Below are 14,291 nucleotides of genomic sequence, written 5' to 3' on the forward strand. Positions count from 1 at the left end.
GATGTTTTACGTTATGACGTATTTTTATTGTTATTTACTGATAGCTTAAATCTAGCATTAAATAATGTATACGTAATTCAATTATGACGTAAGCATACATGTAAAAAAACAATCCGTAACAGAAAAAAAGGTGCACCTCTCGTGTAATGAATATATAGTAAGTATCAGAGAATTATAATTTGTTTATTTATGTATCAAATAGGCTATAATTATATTTTTTTTTAAATTGTTGTCTGTATAAAAAAGAATCATTAGCTATACTTTACTTCAAAGTAAATCAAAATGTATAATCTTATTTTTGTTTAACAGGAAAATCTTTTCCACGTAAAAGATATTAAAAATGTGTTAAATATAATTTAATTTTATTGGCGTAGTTATAATCAATTTTTATGCCAAATAGGTTTTATATAAGTATTATTTTATAGTTAAAATAATTATGAAAATAATTCTTAAAAAAATATTAAAAAGGATCAAGTCAGGGCTCGCTTCGCTAACCATTCCCGTCTAGCTAGGACCTCCACTGTGTTCATTACCCTCATCGTTGTAGGATAACACTGTTAAATAACAACTACAACCCTGCAAAGTTCTCTTTCCTTCAACGTTTCCCTCAATCTTGACGTAGAAGCTTCTGTTGCAAACGAACATATCCCTTTTGGTTCCCCTTTCCATTTCCAATCATGACAATAACAGCACACTTCTGTCTTGGCGCCAATAACCACGCCAATTTCGTTGGCGTGGTTAAACTGTAAATTATAGCTAAATCCATTTATATCCTTACGTGTACTACATAGTAGTACTACAACATCAATATGAACTCGTGAGGAATTTAACTGCAACTCTCGTTGCAAATTTATTGCAACTCGAATCTGGGCGTGGCGTTTTCGGTCAGAAGCTAATCGAGAATCACGCACTACAGCTGTTTCCAAGGACCAAAATACTCCCATTCTTTTAGCAAAGTAATTAATAAAAAAAGTTACTTCTCTTTCTTGAAGGCATACTTTTTTAACTTTTGACAAGTTAATATCGAAGCCAAAATAAACAATTAAACCTCATAAAAATTCGCTGAATGTGACAATTTAAGATAATAATAATTATTATTACTATCATTATTATTAAAAGAATTATTATTTTTTCTTTAATGAACATCTTACCATTTTAACCCCCATAAGAATATCGTGATAATTTTAATTGAAATACTGATCAAGCTTCTAAGACTCTAAGATATAAATCTGTAATGTTTTATTCATATCTATCCCGGTGGTTTTGATTGATGCTCGCACAGGGACGACCTTGTGCTATCATTTTATTTTATATATATATATGTATATATAGATTACAAATAACCGAAGTACTTATGAAAATTACATAATATCCATAAAATTATATATTATTTATATATTTAGTTATATATTTATATATTATTATAATTATATATTATTTGAGGTATGCTTTATAAAAAATTAAAAATAGATAAAATAAAATTATGGTTAATATATATCACTGAACGGTTCCATTGAAGTTGTATTTAATTTCCTTCCATTTTTCACACAATTCTATGGATCGACAAACCTGTTATTTCCCCTTTGGTTTAAGTTAGTTCTAAAATAGTTCTTTTAAATCGTTGAAGGAAAATCATTTTTTTGAAGAATATTGGAAAAATTATAAAGAAAATTTTAAAGTAATTAATGTTGCACTCTTAAAATAACATTACATTGAGGTGTAATATTATAAAGCATAAATCATTAGCTATTTTTTTTTATTTCAGAGTAGAAATAAAATATAAGTACATGTAACAAGTAACATGTAATAGCATTATAACCTTGTGGTCATAACCGATCTTATAAATTTTGATAGAAATAATTGTTGTAACTAGAAAATAGCATTTAAATTATCTGGCTGAAATGTAATATCTCGCTCCATAATTTTTAATAAAATTGTCTTTTTTCTAACATTAATCCGTTTTTCTTATTCCTAATAATCAAATAATTTTAGATTTTTGTAGCTGTTGTTTCCTTAGGGAAAGGAATTTTATTGAGAACAATTATAAGTCTGGGCTAAATCCATCAGTAGACAAATCCTAAAGACACAGGAATCTATGAATCCTATCATTCATTGCTATCCTCTTGGTGTTAGCAACGTACCAATGGATTAATCCAGCTACATTTTAACCTGTTCACAGACTGAAACAACTGAAGTAGCTACACGTAAACGCAGGTCTTCTGGTCACACCAAAAATTTTAATTTGAGACAGTATTACTGCATTAAGTTTTATGTCTTTTGTTCCTTTATCTAATTCTTAAATAATTTTTAAAAAAAAAATCAGAAATTTATCTCAATAGGATTAGAGGGAAGGTTGTTTCATTATTAAAAATTTTGAAAACTATAAAATATTGATATAACGAATAGAGATCCTTTTTTACTGTATCACATGAGGATATATACTCCTTTACCTCGGCCTGAGAGAAGGTAATACAAAATTTATTCGTTTTATAATAAAAATTAATAAATTAACTAAATTTTAAATACATTATTAAAATCAATTTATACCATACTTAACTTATCCAACGGGGATAGATCATAGGATCAAGGATTAATTATATTTGTTAGTTTGATGGCAAATATTAAATATTTTATCTGATAAAAAATACCTATTTTTTTCTTATTTTGGAACGTTGAATGCAATAAATTTAACGAGAAATAAAACTGACGAAAGCTATGTTTTATTGTGACACATATAAAATAGTTAATATTTTTTGGTAGTTTTTAAAATAAATGAAATATAAACAAAAGAGTTAATTTTTTCTATCAAAAATAATTTTCTCTATACGCTTTCAAATTAATATTTTTTCAAGACGTATAGAACAACAAAAATGATTACTTTATTCGTAATTATGAACATATGTCACTACGAGTTTTTAATTTTTTGACATTTAGGTACATTTGAATCTAAAATTAAGAAGATATCTTTTATTATAAAAATACATTAGTATTTCTTTACAAATTGGCGAGTTAAAATCAGACTGAGTAATTAATTAATTACATAATTCCCGACTAATCTTGAATTATTTTAACAATTATATAAAGTCTCTTATACTTTTTAAAGGTAATACTTATATAACACTAATATTTATATGTGTCTATAACACAAATCATTAATATTTAAACGTGTGAATAATTTGTCATTCCACTATTCGAGTATACTATGATTTTCTTTATATGCGTAACTGATTTTATAATATTTTCTACAACACTGTATCCTGAACCAATAATTAATCTGAACACATTCACTTACAACTACTACCCCAATCAGCTACGTTTTTATATCCCTTTTTCCCCAAATAGACTTAACCCTTCTTATTTTTGTTATATTTAAAAGAATAAGATATTTTGCCAGATTTGTATGCAGCTGATTCACTCTGAGAAGATATTCAGAAAAATATTCGCCCACATCAAATTATTTACATCTTGTAATAACAGTTTAATTTTTTTGTTAAGTTTCATGGGAGAAAAAGCAATACTGTAGTTTATCTCTGATCTTTATAGTATCTTATAATAATGTAAAATTATGTATACACTGTTGATCAGAATACAGATATTTATAATAGACAAATTTTAAAATGTTATACTGTAGACGTTCATCAATAAAATGTATTAAATTTAAAATCTGGGTATCTTTTAAAATTCTTAAAACATGTATTTTTAAGAAAATTATAAATAATTTTTTTTTTTATTAACTAAATTAGTCTGGAAAACTTTGCATTACATTTTATTATAAATCTAATGTTCTATTGATATACTGTCTTTTATTTTTTTTTTTTTAATCTACTAAAAACTGAAGCATAATACTGGAAAATTTACGTAAATGGCTTCAATGCAGCGAAAGATTTAGTGACTAGTTAAATATTTTTTTAAGATACAAGCTCAACCGCTATGGTCATTAGCCTAAAGGGAAATTTTTAGCGTATGAAAAATGCCATGCCTAACTGGGATTCGAACCCGAGACCTACGGATGAAAGGCGGCGAGTTGCGGAATAGTTAAAAAAGGCTAGTGTTCTCTAATGATACTCTTAGTGTGATAGAATTAAAGGGATATATTTTAGATTTTTAGAAAAAAAATTCATAGTTTAAATAAAAATAAAATAACAGTAATAGTGATTTGTAAGTAAACAGAATAAAAAATAATTTTTTTCGCATTAAATTTAGTAATAAATTTTTCATGAATTAATTATAAAAATTTATGAGTGTTCTTAAGTTTAGAAAAATAAAATTATTTAAATTCAATGTAACCAAATTTTTTTTGATTGAGTAAAACTTAACGATTCGTATAATAATGACTACAGTATAACAAACCAATACATGATTGCCATCTGTCGGAAACCACTTTTAACTAACTTTAGTAGGCTACATAATTCATCTGTTAAAAACCGTCAGATTCGGACCAAAAGTTCCTAACTTAACCTTATCATTATTTTTTTTATCATAAGAAAGATTTCTACAATTCAAAAAAAAAAACGTATATAAAAATATTTGTTAGTTATAATTATTATTATTTAGATAATTATCTTAAAACATATTTCAGTCATAAAATCTAACAAAATAAGGGCTTTAATTGTTTGTAAATGAGCTTTTTATTAAAAATAAAAATAATAATTAAATTAAATTTAAATTTATCTAGTTACTACATAAAAATACCGCATAAAATTTCACAGTTGTCTTTAAAAAAAAGGGAACTACTTCAAATTTTATTTCCTTAATAAAGGCACTTTGGATAAGTCTAGTATTTTTAAATTTAATAAATATATATTAGAAAAAATTACAATTTATATTTCTTCCATTTATAGCTTACAATACTTTTTTTTTTTTTTTTTTTTTTTTAAATAACTGTTTCAGTTAGAAAATCTTTTTAAAACAATTCAACAGTATTTTTTTACATAAATTGTTCTTTTCTATAAATGGAAGTTTATAGACTATTTCTTTGAAGCGCGTTCTGAGTGATAAACATAATTTTTCTTATCAGAAACAAAATCGATGTGTCATTCATTGAGTTTATTAAATAAGATATAGTAGATAAAAATAATTAATTTTTATTATATAATAAGGCTAAAGCATATGGTTGTGAGCCTTAGAACAGCGAATATAAAAAAAAAAACAATACAATGCACCATCAAACAGAAAAAAAAACAAGAAAAAAGAAAAAATTAAATCAATACGACAATGAGAATTCAAAAATCAATAAAATAACACTAGAGTTAGAGCACTAAAAACGTGTTCAAGCATTAGGTTCCTAAATATTATCCATTCTTATAAAGAAGAAATGCTGTTTTATAGTTGTATGAAATCTTTCCTAGTAAGCTCAAACTTGTGACGACAAGTGAGACTGTCAAAATTTCTTATAAAGAAAGGTTTTCAAGTTGAATAGTTCCTATATAAATCATGATAGTTTCAATGAGACCTCCACGACAACGTTGATATGACAATGTGATAAGGTGCAAGGAAACAAGGCGATCTTCAAACGACAATTGTTTCAATGTGGAAATACGTTTAATATGATAAGATAAATTCACCAGGTTGTTTTATTAAACAACATCAATCGTTAATTGGTAGCAATTAAATGAAAAATCGGTAACATTCTGTAATTTATAATTAAATATAAAACAGGAAAATTTCATTAGAATATATATATATTTTTGAAAGTGTATGTTTGGAGTGTCGCTTTATATGGAAGTGAAACCTGAACAATCGGAGTATCTGAGAAGAAAAGATTAGAAGCTTTTGAAATGTGGTGCTATAGGAGAATGTTAAAAATCAGATGGGTGGATTAAGTCACAAATGAAGAGGTATTACGGCAAATAGATGAAGAAAGAAGCATTTGAAAAATTATAGGTAAAAGAAGAGACAGGCTTACAGGCCACATACTAAGGCATCCTGGAATAGTTGCTTTAATACTGGAAGGACAGGTAGAAGGAAAAAAATTGTGTAGGCAGACCAAGTTTGGAATATGTAAAACAAATTTTTAGGGATGTAGGATGTAGAGGGTATACTGAAATGAAACGACTAGCACTAGATAGGGAATCTTGGAGAGATGCATCAAACCAGTCAAATGACTGGTTCATCGGTCCATCTTTGTTATTTCTACTACATTTCATTACTTTTGTTTTGTTCTTGTTTATTTTCATGCGATAGTTCTTGCGTAGGACTTCATCTATGCCGTTCATTGTTTCTTCTAAATCCTTTTTACTTTCGGCTAGAATTACTATATCATCAGCAAATCGTAGCATCTTTATCTTTTCACCTTGTACTGTTACTCCGAATCGAAATTGTTCTTTAACTTCATTAACTGCTAGTTCCATGTAATGATTAAAAAGTAACGGAGATAGGGAACATCCTTGTCGGACTCCCTTTCTTATTAGGGCTTCTTTCTTATGTTCTTCAATTGTTATTGTTGCTGTTTGGTTCCTGTACATGTTAGCAATTGTTCTTCTATCTCTGTATTTGAACCCTAATTTTTTTAAAATGCTGAACATTTTATTCCAGTCTACGTTATCGAAAGCCTTTTCTAGGTCTATAAACGCCAAGTATGTCGGTTTGTTTTTCTTTAATCTTCCTTCTACTATTAATCTGAGGCCTAAAATTGCTTCCCTTGTCCCTATACTTTTCCTGAAACCAAATTGGTCTTCTCCTAAAACTTCTTCCACTCTCCTCTCAATTCTTCTGTATAAAATTCTAGTTAAGATTCTAAAATAATTATGTATTAATATTTAGATGGAAGAAGAAATAAGTTAATTGGTTTTATAATAATTATCTTCTTACACACAAAACCAAAAGTCTGTTTGTCTTCCGTCCAACCGTTTTTTTTTTCTTTTTAAATAAACAGAATGACCGAGTATGTTATTGTTCTATTTTGTTAAAATAGAGTAACCGACTGATTGCTTTCAAATTTGCAGCATACATTTGTGTTATTCCAGGAAAGATTTTAAGCCATAGATCGAGGCCATAGCCTTCTTCTGGGTGAATTGTAAATAAAACACTTTGATTAAAGAAAACAGAGATTAATACGTTTATTTCATTATTATATTAATGTCACCTTGGCAACAAAATAAGTTATGGATTTTTCGTCGTCAAAGGTATTTGTACTTTAGTTACCGTAGTTAATATACTGTTAATTGTAATTTATTTTCTTTTTCAGGTTTCCATAAAGTCCGAATACATTAATTGTTATTTGTCAGTATTTTTCTCACAGCCATGAAGGTAATGAACATTATTAGAATCCAGAGGACGGAGCCATCTGGATAGACGGGAATGATGAGCGAAGCGAGCTCTGCGGCCCTAGTGTAGGCCCCAGGGTAGGTTTAGGGGTTTGCCTGGGCTGGCCTAGACGCCGGGGATCCAGGCTAGATAGTCAGACGTGCGAAGCCCGGACGGCTAGTAATTTTATAAAATTGTGAACACACAATTGTAAAAAATTACAAGTTTCTTTTTAGAAAGCAACACTCTTACCTGTACTAAACATTTTCACGACAGATAATCTTAGTATTCAGATTTTGTTCTTCTCTATTAATAAAAAAAAAAAGAAAAGTAAATTACGTGTATGAAATAAACTATACCCCTTTGATTATGTATACTGTCTATAAAAAAAAAACATTTTCTTATGATGTTCTCTTTAAATGAAATTTGATTTTTTTAAAACAATTTCTTTTCATAACTTTTAATACACTTTTAATACACTACTCAAGACGTGAAATGATGTCTATTTGGTTTCAATGACACGTAAATATTTCTCTCAATTTCTTTTATTTAGATTTTTCAAAATACATATTTCGAATTAATATGTTTCATCTAAAAGGAGTAGTAGGGCCCTTACAAGCTAAAATATTTACTAAAATGAAAAAAAAAATGTTTTGTGCACTGATAGAAATTTTTCTTCAAGTTACTCAAGGGAACTTGGAAAAGTTTTTTTAATAATTTAGTGCAACTTTTATTGTATATAAATATATATATATATATTTAGGAAGGGGTGATTAATTTACTATATAAGCTTCAAAACTTGTGAATGAGATTATGAAATGGATAGCGTGTGAAAAATGCCATGTCTGACCATCTGACCAGGATACGAAACAGAGACCTCCAGATTAAATGCCGAGATGCCACCACTCCACAATGGAGATTGGCAACTACGTACCTAGTTAAGATATTTCTATTTTGAAATCTTGTATTCCGTTCTCCTTTACAGAAAATAAACAACACATTTACTAGATTCACCACATAGCATCTAGAGACAATTTTGATTGGTTAATTTAGATGTATATTAAAAAATATTCTGAAAATAATAAATATAAAACTGAATTATTAAAAAGGATAGAATTATCTGAAATAAAATCTTTTGTTTCATTAAAATACGACAACTAGAATGTTTTAATGATGTAATCAGAAGAATGTATTGAATATGCAATTTATTTAATTAAAAAAAAAAGTGAAAGTTTAATCTATAAAGAAGGAAATTATAGTTTCACAACTTTAGAAAATGTTTAGTTTGTTTTCACAACAAATTACTTCTTTTGGTAGTGGATGAAAATAAAATTGTTAATGATGAGCCTCAAAAACCTTCCTGTAAAGTCGTAAGAAAAAATCTGTCTATACTTTTATTTATCGTTATCACTTGATTTTTTCAGCTTAATAATATTCCTGTATGTAAATTTACATAAATATTTTATTACAAATAAAAGATGCTTATTTGTTTTACCTTATTCTCTGATGTAATGTATTTTAATTAAATTATATCAACGATAAATGTATTATGATAGGTACTAAAAATAACTCAAAACAATGTTAAGGTAAATAAAGATAAAAGATAATTAATTGTTATAGGCCTAAACAAAGAAAGAGAAAACAGAGTTTTATTAACGTAACATAAGACACTCATTAAAAGCAGCTCAGGGTAATAGCAAGCTGGTAAATTATTTTATTTTCTATCGTTTTAATTATTTATATTTTAAAGGATGTTCTTAATGATAATAAAAGTATAGAATTCACTTTAAAGCATAGAATACTAATTAGCCGATTGTTAAACTAAGACGCTAAAACAGATTGTATATCCAGCTCATAAAAGACAAAACAAAACAAAGCAAACAAAAAAATACATGTACGAAGACAAATAACAGCAACTAAAGTACTAAAAATATCCCTGATATTACTGTACAAGTAATGTAAGCTGATCCCTTTTAACCATAACCATTATCTTAAATTTCTAAAAAAAAAAAAAAGCTAAGACAAAATTAATAAAATCCAGCTTTAACGTCCATCGGTATATTGGTTTATGAATCGACCATATTGTAAAATGAGCTAAAAACAATATGATACAACTTAATTACAGTTAACAAGTTCAGACTGCAGTAATATCATACACCCGAAAGACTCTTGCAGTTAAAAGTGAGTATATGTTGCATAATCAGAGTGCATAATATCACGGACTTAAGAATTATAGAGTCTACACTTCTGTTTTCTTAGCCTATTACCGACATCGTATTCCAGACTGGATGTAATTTTGGAAGACCAGCTACACTGGTCAGAGTGTTTCTGGTTGTTATTCTACCTATTTTGGAGTACTTTCTGATTACATGTCATATACTATTGACAAGATTGAAGCAGTCCAAAGAACTTAACTCACATTCTTGCCAAATACGGGTTTTATCGCTCCTGCTCCTTGCACCTTGAACTGTGCCGTGAATTAGAATTGGCTTCTTTATATGGGCGCTGCAAAAAGACCGCTGCTCTTTTTGAATACAAGTGTTAGCATTCGCATTTATGATTCGTCTCCCTGATTGGGTTAAAAATACCTTATGGCCGGGGTCGGCAACCTGCGGCTCGCGAGCCACATGCGGCTCTTTGGATGTGAAGCTGCGGCTCTTTAGTTCCATACGCAAATATTATTTATTTTATAAAAAAAAAACATTTAAAAATCGTTCTGAATCGATTAAGGAGGATTAGGCACCGATTCTATCTCTTTGCTACTTGTACTCGCTTTTCACCGCACCCCTCCATCGTGACACTCGTCGTCACTGACGTCAGTCCGTCAGAAGCTCTCAAATGACGCCGTCGTCGGATGTTTCTATGTAGGTTTTAATTCGCTTTCGACGCAAGACAATTTGGCATCTTCACCAGTGCTTTGGGTGTATAGTTTGTTGTTTGAATTGAAAGAGTTAGAAGCGAATTAACTTCTCAAAGTTATGTATGTACATATGTATAATAATAATAAAAAAACCGAAGTAAAAATAGGTAACGTAATAAGTATTGTATTTTTAAAATACATATTATACATACTTTTTTCCAAATAAGATACCTAACTACTTTTTTGAAGTCAGAATTGTCAAAAAAGAAACAAAGTACTACTGTTGGATATTAACGCGAAAGTGTTTTTATTAAAATATATATTTAATAAATTACCTATTTTATTATTTATCTATTTTATAGCTTTTACTATTTAAAAATTAGCGTTAAAATAATAATTATAAGTGTAAGTACCTATAAATTGTTATTTAATAAACCTATTTTCGAAAAAAAATTGTGGATCTTTAACAACTTTGAAATAAAATTTTGTGGCTGTTTACCAAATTTGATATTTTGTAAATTGTATTTTTTGACTCTTCCGACTCAAAAGGTTGCCGACCCCTGCCTTATGGGAATCCTCGAAACTACGCATAACAGTTACATTTACACGCGTAACTACTTACGCATACGAATATATTTTAATTACTAATTACGCATATACAGTTTTACTAGACAGATTATTTGATATCTCCTGTATTAAGAAGCGTTGTAATTTTGAGTGAGTTTGTATATCCCATTGAATTTTTTAGTACTAACATAAGAAATTTTAAGCTGCAGTTACGAAGCCTTCAATAATGTTATTGTCAACGAATGAATTGAAATAATTTCTGTCTTGTTCTACGCTTTATATTTTTTGCTTATAAATACTATGTTTAACGATTATTTTTTATTTATTCTACTATTTGTTAAATTGAATTCACGCAGAATATTTATGACTGTTCTACTTTCACAGTTTTTCCCCCATATACGATTATGTTTGACCTGGTTGTTTGGGTACACTTGTGGGAGGAAAGAGCAGGGTGTAGTAGAGAGTGGGAGCCTTACAAAAACAAAATTCCTTTATATCCCCTTATTTTAAGATTTAGCAAAACAAGTTATTAATGAATTAAATTAAATAAAAATCTTAATTACTAAGTTGGAAATAAAAAAATCTTGTGCACTTTGTGCAAGAATTTTTATTTTATTTTTTGTATATTAATTTTATATACTTTTTGCCTAAGAAATATATAAATCAAATTAAATGAAAAAAATCTGTTATAGACACCACATGCTTCCTTGTACGCCTATTAAATTGCATGTACATATTTTTTTTTAAATGAAAAGTTCATAAAATTTTATTTCATTAATAACTTCTGACATCTTTTTATGTATATATTTTTTATTGTTATTATTGAATTACTTATAATTGAATGATTTTGTTTATAATCCGAAGTTAATGATTATTAATAAATCAATAAATTTAAATTTAAAAAAAAAAAGTTACAAAAAGGAGATGAAGTTGGAATTCAACCGATGTGCAATCCCATTGTAAATATTTCGTTAATTAAAATTTTATTTGGCTATAACTCTGGAACCAATAAAAATAAATACCACTTATGGCATTGTTGAAAATCTCTTAATGGGAGCTTATTACTGCTGTTAAGAAAAAGTCCCGAATTCAATTTTTGTGGATTTTGGGCTCTTTTGTACATTTTTGATCAAGTTGATTGCAACCAGAAGGGGAGGTGCAAAACCAGATATATACCAACAGTTCTAAATCCAAAATTTCAACATCCTACTGCTAATCGTTTTTGAGTTAGCTTGATATATACGTACATACAAACGTTACGCCGAAACTAGTCAAAATGGATTCAGGGATGATCAAAATGAATATTTCCGTTGAAATCTGAAAACCGAAATTTTTCGCCATCAAAATACTTCCTTTATTTCATACAAGGAAGTAAAAACTTAAAACAGTTAGAATTTGTTATTTATTTAACGTAAAAGTTTATTTTCTCTTTAAATGAAAATTAAAGTATTAACCGTAAATTAATGAAATAATTAAAAATAACGACTAGACACACAAGCATCAGACTTAAACTCGCTCACCACTGTGACTCATTGCATAAGCGCATATGAAAAATACACCAATACAAATTCCTCATAACCTCAGTGTGAATTTATATAGTCTACTTTCTACTTTATAAAATTCTCACTTGCGCAACTCCAGATACAATACTACAGTATAAATAAATTTCAAAGAAATTCATCTATAGGTTTAGAGATTTTCGAGACACAATTTTTTTTACAAAGGCAATACATATACATTTCGTTACATATATAACGAAATTCCTTTAGTGAATGGTATTTTCTTAGTCTTCATGCCACAAAACGTAAAGAAATTTCAATTCCATCCTCCCCCGCATTCATACCGTGTGATCGAAATTAATACCGTAATTTCACTTGAAAAGTCGGTTAAATAACCTTGCTGAAAATAAACCATTAATTTCAATTGATATTAACTCCTTCATTTAGCATATTTTCAATAAAAAATAAATAAAATATTTATTTTACTAAAAGGATTTTTTAGACTTGAAATTTCTAAAAAAATTTCAAAACTTTTTACGGTTTTTTTTGTTGAGATTGTTAAACTTTACTGACAGAATGATCACTTACAGAACTGACGTTAAAGAACCAATTTTTGTACTTGGTAAAATTATTCTGAATTTTTAAAGCAGCCCTAAGTTGTTACATTTTAACCATATATACTGTTAATAAATATTTTATATAATATTTGAAAATAATAATTTCAAGTTTGGTGATTGATTATAGTGAAAAAGGAATTAATTATGCGAACAAAATAAATTTTAACATCCCTTGAAAATTTATAATTTTTTTTTCTTTTAACCTCCGGGACCACCATCAGGTATTGCTTCAGAGATGAGAAAAATGATTCGTAGCATGTATGACCGGAGGATTCGAACCCGGGAACTCCGGATGAAAGGCCGAGACGCTACCACTCGCGCCATAGAGGCTTGCAAAAATTTATCTTCTAAATAATGTTAATATATGCATACATAAAAAAATAAAATTTTTTATTATAAAAGAAAAATATTAACAAAGTATTTAGAATTGGCAATTTTTTAACTGCAAAACACTTTTCAATGGTTTTATCCATTAGAATTAGTCACAATTCAACCATTGAATGATTTTTTAAGTACACAATTTTTTTTTTATATCACAAAATTAGTCGCGTCAATAAAGCAACAATGGCTGTGTGATATTTAGAGGAATGATTTTTTTCTTGTTTCAAATATTTATATACAATCGGTTACATTTTTGAGTAAAGTTATTTAAACGGATAAAATTTTAAATAAAAATAATTATAAAAAAAAGGAAGCTGCAGAAAATTCATAATTTATATAATACGATTTAATTAATTACTTTAAAGTAGCAATAATTAAATGGTACTTTAAGATAAATGATTTAATAAAGTAATTTTAAAATTAAGTAATTAAAATTAAAAAATAATTACAAATTAAAATTAAAATTGGAATAGTTTAAATTTAAAGCAGCTTTTTTCAGAGAAAGAAATAATGGGAACAAACATGGAAGTATAAAATTTATTCTTAAAGCAAACTACAAATATTATTGATTGATCTATAAAAATACTTAACTCTTCCTACAATTAACTTTTACTTTTCAAGTACATCATATTTTCTTTACAACTTCTTAATTTAATAATTAAAAAAATAATATTTTTGTATTTATTTAAGGTAATAAAAATGTAGGTAACCAAAGTAGCTAATCGCTATTTAAGTGAATTACTGATCGCTTGTTTAATTATTTGGCTAAATATATTAGTTAGGTTATTCTGAGTACAAATGTAATAAAAAAAATAAATAAATAAATAACACGTTAATTTTATCAACAGAACTCAATAATACAATAATTGTCAAAACTCACAAGTTCCTCTGCAAATTGTCAAAAATAGTTTCAAACTTAATTCATAAATAAAATTTAAACTATAGAGAAAATGTCCATTTTGATTAAAAGATTGAACATTTAAGTCCAAATTATATTAGAATAGTGTAATTTTATTTTTAATTAGCTTTAAGAAGAACCTAATTTATTTTTTGTGATTTCTGATAAATTTCGTTTTTGGAAAATGTGATGAGTGATTATAGAGTACAAATTATTAAATTGAT

Source organism: Lycorma delicatula, chromosome 9 (genome assembly GCF_047948215.1).
Source record: "Lycorma delicatula isolate Av1 chromosome 9, ASM4794821v1, whole genome shotgun sequence".
NCBI classification, from domain to species: Eukaryota; Metazoa; Arthropoda; class Insecta; order Hemiptera; family Fulgoridae; genus Lycorma; species Lycorma delicatula.